This window comes from Canis lupus, chromosome 23, assembly GCF_011100685.1.
Source record: "Canis lupus familiaris isolate Mischka breed German Shepherd chromosome 23, alternate assembly UU_Cfam_GSD_1.0, whole genome shotgun sequence".
Taxonomy (NCBI): domain Eukaryota; kingdom Metazoa; phylum Chordata; class Mammalia; order Carnivora; family Canidae; genus Canis; species Canis lupus.
The window spans coordinates 25,073,985-25,081,129 of NC_049244.1; the positions used below are offsets into that span (position 1 = coordinate 25,073,985).

Consider the following 7,145-nt stretch of genomic DNA (forward strand, 5'->3'; position numbering starts at 1 on the left):
TTATGGCCCCTGGCATAAGGCACACTTCCCTAACACCTCTCCAGGCTAGTGGTTAAAGTTTTCCAGTCCCTCTAGCTTCTTAGCTGACACAGGACTGATCTTTCACTTCGTGTCCCAGCAATGGCATTACGACATCAGCCCCCAGCCTTAGGTTCATGGGTCTCATCTCTATGGATCATTGCTCTCTGCTTTGTCACTGGGGGTTTCCCTTCCATTTGCATTTACTTACTTATTTCATTTTTAAAAATTCTATTTTTAATCCAGCACTTCTATACTTGGAGGACCAAGGGAGCCTTACCATGCACTTCCAATTAGCAATAATCGCGCCTCGGATAAACCTCATTGGCTACGATACTGCCACTGCGCAAAGCTTACCATGCACTTCCATCTGACAAATTCCTAAGACCTAGTGGGTTTTATTTTTAAGAAGAGGAAATCAAAACACTAGAGGACTAAGAGAATGAAATTTTTTTTAAAGACTTACTTATTTTAGAAAAAGAGAGAGAGAGAGAGAGAGAGCATGAATGGGAGGAACAGGGAGAGAGAATCCCAGGCATATTCCATGCTGAATCAGAGCCCAGTGCAGGGCTCAATCTCACAACCCTGAGATCATCACCTGAGCCAAAACCAAGAGTTGGATGCTTAACTGACTGAGCCACTCAGGCACCCCTAAGAGGATGAAGATTTTAAACGTGGATAGGAAAAGTGTAAAGATTCTAAAAAAAGAAAAATCCCTCCAAAGAAACAAAGGATTGGCAATTCTCTGTATATGGATATTTTATTTGTTTGTTTTTAAGCTTTTCATTCAGAAATAATTTTATATTGACAGATTTGCAAAAATAATAGAGTTGCTATACACCCTTCACCCAGCTTCCCCTAACATTGGCATCTTACATTGTTGTGCCCAAGATTGCGAATCCAAGAAACCACCAAGGAGCAGACACCGAAGCAAACACAAGAGGGTTTATTTACAAGCTTGAGCTTGGGTCCAAGTGTACCTGACACAGCAGAGCAAGGACTTGGACCCTGAGGTGGGTTTCAGCTTAGTTTTATGGGCTGGTCTAGGGGACCTCCAGAAGGGGTAGAGGAATTTCTCAAGTTCTGTTTACATTCTGATATGGGGCTTTCAAGGGCATTGAGCTCTGTTCTTATTCTAATAGGGGCTTCCTGCCCTTGGCTTGGGCTGTTTTTATTCTAATATGAGGCTATCTAATATGTTAAGCTGTAAGCTGTTTTCTTCCTGTAGCTGAAGTAAGGTAAAGTTCAGCTCTTATTCACAGGGGCCTGGGATGGCTGTACTTGTGCTAAGGCTGAACTTAAAGTGGAATGGCCTTAATTTTCTCGGCCTCCACATTTCCCCCTCTCAGAGGAACCTAAGGAAGGACCCAATCATGGGTCCAGGTTGCTCTCAGAGTGAGCCAGGGGAATGATTAAACCAGGATTCGAACCAACCTTGTTGCTGTTCTCACTCCCATTTACATTCCAGCGAAGAAGCAACATCCTAGGTTTAAGGCAGCACATAATCCTCCGCCCCCTTTGTTGTAAGAAGACTAAGTCTAATCCTCTTCTATTTTGAAGGACAACCTCAGACTAGGGAGTCTTGGAGGTGGGAATTAAGTGAGAACGGCACAGTCTTAGCTTTAGGGGATTGTCCTTGTCCGGTTGGCTTTTCCATTCTGGAACAAAGTCCTTGAGTGGACCCAGGGAGTAATCCCGACGACCTTGAGAGCGGTGGGAGTGGTCAGGATCACGATGTAGGGTCCCTTCTAGCGAGGTTGAAGTGTCTGGTGTTGGTATCTCCGCACGTACACCCAGTCACCTGGCCGATATCGATGGGCCCAGTCTGATAGAGGGCCCTCAGCTTAGGCCACACCTGCTCATGGGTTCGTTGTAACATTTGGAGGGAGAAAAGAAGTTGGTGATCATCAAATTCAGCAAGCACCTCAGGTTTTAAATTGGGGATAATAGGTGGAGGAAGACCGAACACGATCTCGTAGGGAGTCAGTCCCATCTTATATGGGGAGTTCCTCACCCTATATAGGGCAAAGGGGAGGAGAGTCACCCAGTCCCTGCCAGTGTCCAGGGCTAATTTAGTTAAGGTCTCCTTTAATGTTCTGTTCATCCCCTCTACCTGTCCTGAGCTCTGGGGCCTATGTGCACAATGTAATTTCCAATCTGCCCCAAGTACTAGGGCCACTCCCCATGTTACCTTAGAGACGAATCCTGGGCCGTTGTCTGATCCAGTCTTAACAGGAAAACCATACCTTGGTGAGATGGTTTCCAGCAGTTTCTTGGTCACAGTCTGTGCTGTTTCATGTTTGGTGGGAAATGCCTCTGTCCATCTTGAAAAAGTATCTACAAATACTTTTTACCTTTATTTATTTAGTAAATACCTGTATCCGTATTTTCCAGGTTTTACCTCAGTGAAGTCCACTTCCCAGTAGGCTCCTGGGCGGTCCTCCTGGAGCCGGGTGCCCAGGTTAGATCCATGGGCGGAGGCATTAGTTAACTGGCATGCATGGCAGCTCGCCACAATCTGCTCGATCTTTGTTCCAGAGTCTTTAATAGTGATCTTTGCATGTCGTATGAGGTCTTCCATCCTCCTCGTTCCCATGTGAGTGCTCCGATGCGTTCTGGATAGGCCTCGCCGTCCTAGTTCCTCTGGCAGGATGATGCTGGAGTCTGCGGCCCTCCCCCAGCCACGCAAGCACTGGGTCATAGGCAAGTGTTTGATCCAGTGTAAATCAGCATCAGTATAGTTGGGGGTGTCGGGCAGGGTCTGTGCCCCCGGATCAGGTCTGCGTTTCCATGGTGACAGCTGCCCCCGCGTATCCGATTCCTTCTCGGAGGAAACCGCTGCCCTCCGTGTACCAGGTGGCGTCTGCATTCCGCAGTGGCTGGTCCTGGAGATCTCTGCTTCTGTGCACCTGTGCCAAAACTTCGTGACAGAGTGGGGGGTCCCAGTCTGGGTTAGGGAGACGAGGGGCATGAGGTATTGGCGGACCCTGACAGGGTCTGCCCCCGGCTTTAGTGCTATGTATATGGCTGGTCGGTGCCGGGCCTGCCCAATTCCCCCAGTTTCTGCCCACGCTTGGGGGAATTCCCACAGCCAACGGTCAATGTCAGTCACTGGGACTGAGGGCGTTTGGTGGAGACAATATCCATCTTCTAAACTCAGGACAGGCACCTGAATCAGGTGTCCCTCCTTGTTTAGGACTTTTGTCCCTTCGGGGTGGAAGCGAATTTGTACCCCCATCTTGGTGAGCAAATCCCGACCTAACAACGAGTAGGGACACTCAGGGATGACCATGAAGGAGTGAGACACCCGGCCCGTGCCAAGATCCTCAGTTCTTCGGGTAGTCCATGAGTACTGTTCGGTGCCCGTGGCCCCTTGCACCCATGAAGTCTTCGGTTTGCCAGTTTCCCTTGGGGTTGTTTTAAAACCAAATGTTGTGCCCCACCCAGTGTCCACTAGGAATTCAACAGGTTGCCCCTCCACTGTAAGAGTTACCCTGGGCTCGGGGAGGGGTGCCGAACCCCAACTTCCCTAATCGTCCAGGTCCTCCATCTCCAAGATCTTGGCAGGGGCCTTAGATCTTTTGTTAGGGCAGCTTTTCACCCAGTGGCCCTTTTCTTTGCAATAAGCACAATGGTTGTTGTTCAGCTTAGGGCGCTCCCGAGGGGGACCAGGGCCATCCTCCTTACCTGTCCCCGAAGCCAGCTTCTTGAGGTGCCTCTGTCTTTCCTGTGGGTCATCCACGGTTGTGGCCAGTAGGATCTTGGCCAGGTTTCGGGTCTGCTGGGTCACTTAGTTTGGTTTGTTGTTCTTCCGGACTTTCTCTATTATTATAGACTCGTTCTGCTACTATCACTAAGTCCTGCAAGCTCTTCTCTCCCAGTCTCTCTACTCTTTGCAATTTCTTTTTAATGTACGGCATGGCCTGGTTAACAAAAGCCATGATAATTGCGGCCTTTGTTTCCAGGGCTTCTGGGTTCATAGGGGTGCACTGCCTAAAAGCCTCTATGACTCTGTCTAAGAAGGCTGCTGGACTCTCATCCTTTCCCTGCCTCACATCATAGACCTCGGCCAGATTGGGAGGCTTGTGCGGCAGCCTGGAGACCTGTCCCTAGAGTCTGGCGGTGGACCCGGGGTCTCTCCTTACCTTCAGCCCAGTTGTGCGCTTTGGGGGGTAAAAAGGCTTTTAATGAATGAGGGGAATTTTCGGTCATGTCCTGCCAGGCCAGGATGTTGGGCACCTGGTCAGGGTGGCCGCCCGGTTTGTCCCTGAAGATCACGGCCTTAACCTGTAAGGTAATAGGTAGGTGGAAAGTTCCTTCTCGGGGCCAACCCACATCAAAGGTTGGCCATTCTGATATGCAATAGATTTGAAATCTCTGTCTCCTTATGTAAACAGTTATATGACAGTTAACAAAGACCCAGTAACACAGACAAATGCACAGTTAACAAGGACATAGTAACACAGACAAACGTTCCAATGCAGCCGCAGAGACAAAACAGAAAGTAACCCGAAGGGCTGGCAGCCGGCCCTCCTTACAGATGAGGACCCCGTCCTCCAGGAGGGGGCAAGGGACGTCTCCTCAAGACCCCCAGTCAATGGCCGCCAGTGCATCCACCTAAGCCAATGTCGATCCAATACAGATTGGAATTCCTACAGGTAAAAGTACAGTTTAGAGCTCTCAGAGAACATGCGCACAACAGGTGGAAAAAGTTGAGTGCACTGACCCCGCGTGAAACCCTCCGGATGGGGTCCTGGAGGTCTCTCGGATCCTGGCCGAGCCCCCAAATGTTGTGCCCAAGATTGCGAATCCGAGAAACCACCAAGGAGCCGACACCGATGCAAACACACGAGGGTTTATTTACAAGCTCGAGCTTGGGTCCAAGTGTACCCGACGCAGCGGAGCAGGGACTTGGACCCCGAGGTGGGTTTCAGCTTAGTTTTATGGGCTGGTCTAGGGGACCTGCAGAAGGGGTGGAGCAATTTCTCAAGTTCTGTTTACATTCTGATATGGGGCTTTCAAGGGCATTGAGCTCTGTTCTTATTCTAATAGGGGCTTCCTGCCCTTGGCTTGGGCTCTGTGTTTATTCTAATATGGGGCTTTCTAGGATGTTAAGCTGTAAGCTGTTTTCTTCCTGTAGCTGAAGTAAGGTAAAGTTCAGCTCTTATTCACAGGGGCCTGGGATGGCTGTACTTGTGCCAACGCTGAACTTAAAGTGGAATGGCCTTAATTTTCTCGGCCTCCACAACATAACCATGGTACAATGATCAAAAGTTAGTAATTTAACATTGGCATAACACTATGATTAATTACAGACTTTAGTCAGATTTCAGCAGTGTCTCATTGATATCCTCTTTCTCTTCCAAAGTCCAATCCAGGGCTCCACATTGTATTTAGTGGTTGTGTCTCTTTTGTGTCCCCCAGTCTGTGACAGTTCTTCAGTTTACCCTAACACTCTCAATGAATACTGGTCAGGTGTTTTGTAAAATGTCCCTCAAATTTGCATGTGGTTGCTCGTGATCAGATTGAAGTTATGCATAGGAATGATATCACATTTCTTGAGGCTACACAAATATCTATTTTCCCCTTCACTTTTGCCCACTAATTTTAGCTTTCCTAGGTGGATCCTGGCTACGAGTGTTTACTAGTGTTCTAATGATGACTTGCTATTTCCTTCTCTCCTTTTACATTATTAATTGAAATTCTTCTGCAAGGAGGAGTTGTCCTTTCTGCACCATTTACTTATGTATTTAATAACTTACTTATGCAGGCATGGACTTCCGAGTATTTATCTTATTTCGTTTCATAAACCAATATTTTATTTTGTGGCTGAAACAGTTTCAGCTTTGGTCATTGAGAGCTTTCACATTGGCTACTGTGTCCTTTCGACATGCCTCCATCCCGAGGACATCTTTGCTTTTTGGTACTGTAAGATCCTGCAGGCCCATCTTGTATTATCCCACCCCAGTTCTGGAATCAATCACTTCTCCAAGGGCCTAGGTAGACGTTTTAAACCACAGTAGATAGTTTTGAAGCCTCACCCAGGGAAAGCACAGAGTCAGAAAAGAAAGCTTGATGGACCATGGAGAAGCCCAAGATTCAAAGGTTGAGTAGAGAGGGGGCTGGAATCCGAAGAAGGAGGCAAAGAAGGAACCGTCAGAGAAGTAAGGGGAACTCAGACCATGGAGTCAAAGAAGCAAGAAAGCACATCTCAGCTTAACTGTAGGGTCCTGCATAAGGCATCCTATCTGTTCTCTGCCACTTCACTCCTTCCAGCCAGATATCCTTACTGCCCCGAGCTAACCAGATCCCTAACTCTGACCGAACTGCAGGAAGCACAGCCACAACTAACAAATTCAGCCCTCGGCACTCTAGGCCTTCATGCCTGTAACTGAAATGTTTATCCCTTTCTTTCTCAGGCCCAAGTCCCACTCGTCTTCCCAAAGTCTGGGCAAGTGGCACCTTTTCCTGGAAACTTTTCCCAAACTTTCAGCCTATATTTATCGTTTGCTTTTTATAAATACTCTGTGTCTTACCTCCTCAGTTAACTTAGTGTTTGGGTGACGTTCTTTTAAAAAATGTTTCTCTTTGTTTCATATTATTTCTTTCCCAACAATACTGTAGATCCTTTAGGTCAGAGGCCACATCTCATGCTCTCTGGTATGCTCAGTAGTTAGTAACATTTAAATACTTAATAGACATGTAATAAATATATGTCAGTTTAACATTCATATCAACAAATCAACCACTATAGTGAGTCTTCAAAGAAATAGTTGGGCACTGGGAAGATTCCAGGAGCTATCTTATCTATTCAGGAATGTTAAAAACTACTCCTTAAGATACAAAGTTAGAATAGTTATGCAAATTGCTTATAGCTTTGATGGTATTCCAAGAAAATGTAACCCTGAGCCACGGCAATTCCTATTTCTCACCAGGAAATAATTCATCAGGATATTTATGGCTTAACTATTAATAAAGTAAGTCACTATAATATTTTACACAATCCTTTCTTGATTCCTTTTAAAACAACTATCTGATTTGCTTCCATTTTTAAAAATCAACCGCCTGTTATAGAATGTAACATATAAAAGCTATTCGATTTTCAAAGGACAAGTGGGAGAATATTA

The 7,145-nt window shown here is 46.7% G+C and overlaps 1 non-coding gene across 1 annotated transcript; it reads right to left on the reverse strand.

Moving 5' to 3' along the window:
- Positions 1-225: 225 nt before the first annotated feature.
- LOC119865467 lies at positions 226-372 on the reverse strand. The gene has a single exon (XR_005377303.1). It is a non-coding gene; the product is annotated as a U4 spliceosomal RNA (small nuclear RNA).
- Between the last annotated feature and the right edge of the window lie 6,773 nt (positions 373-7,145).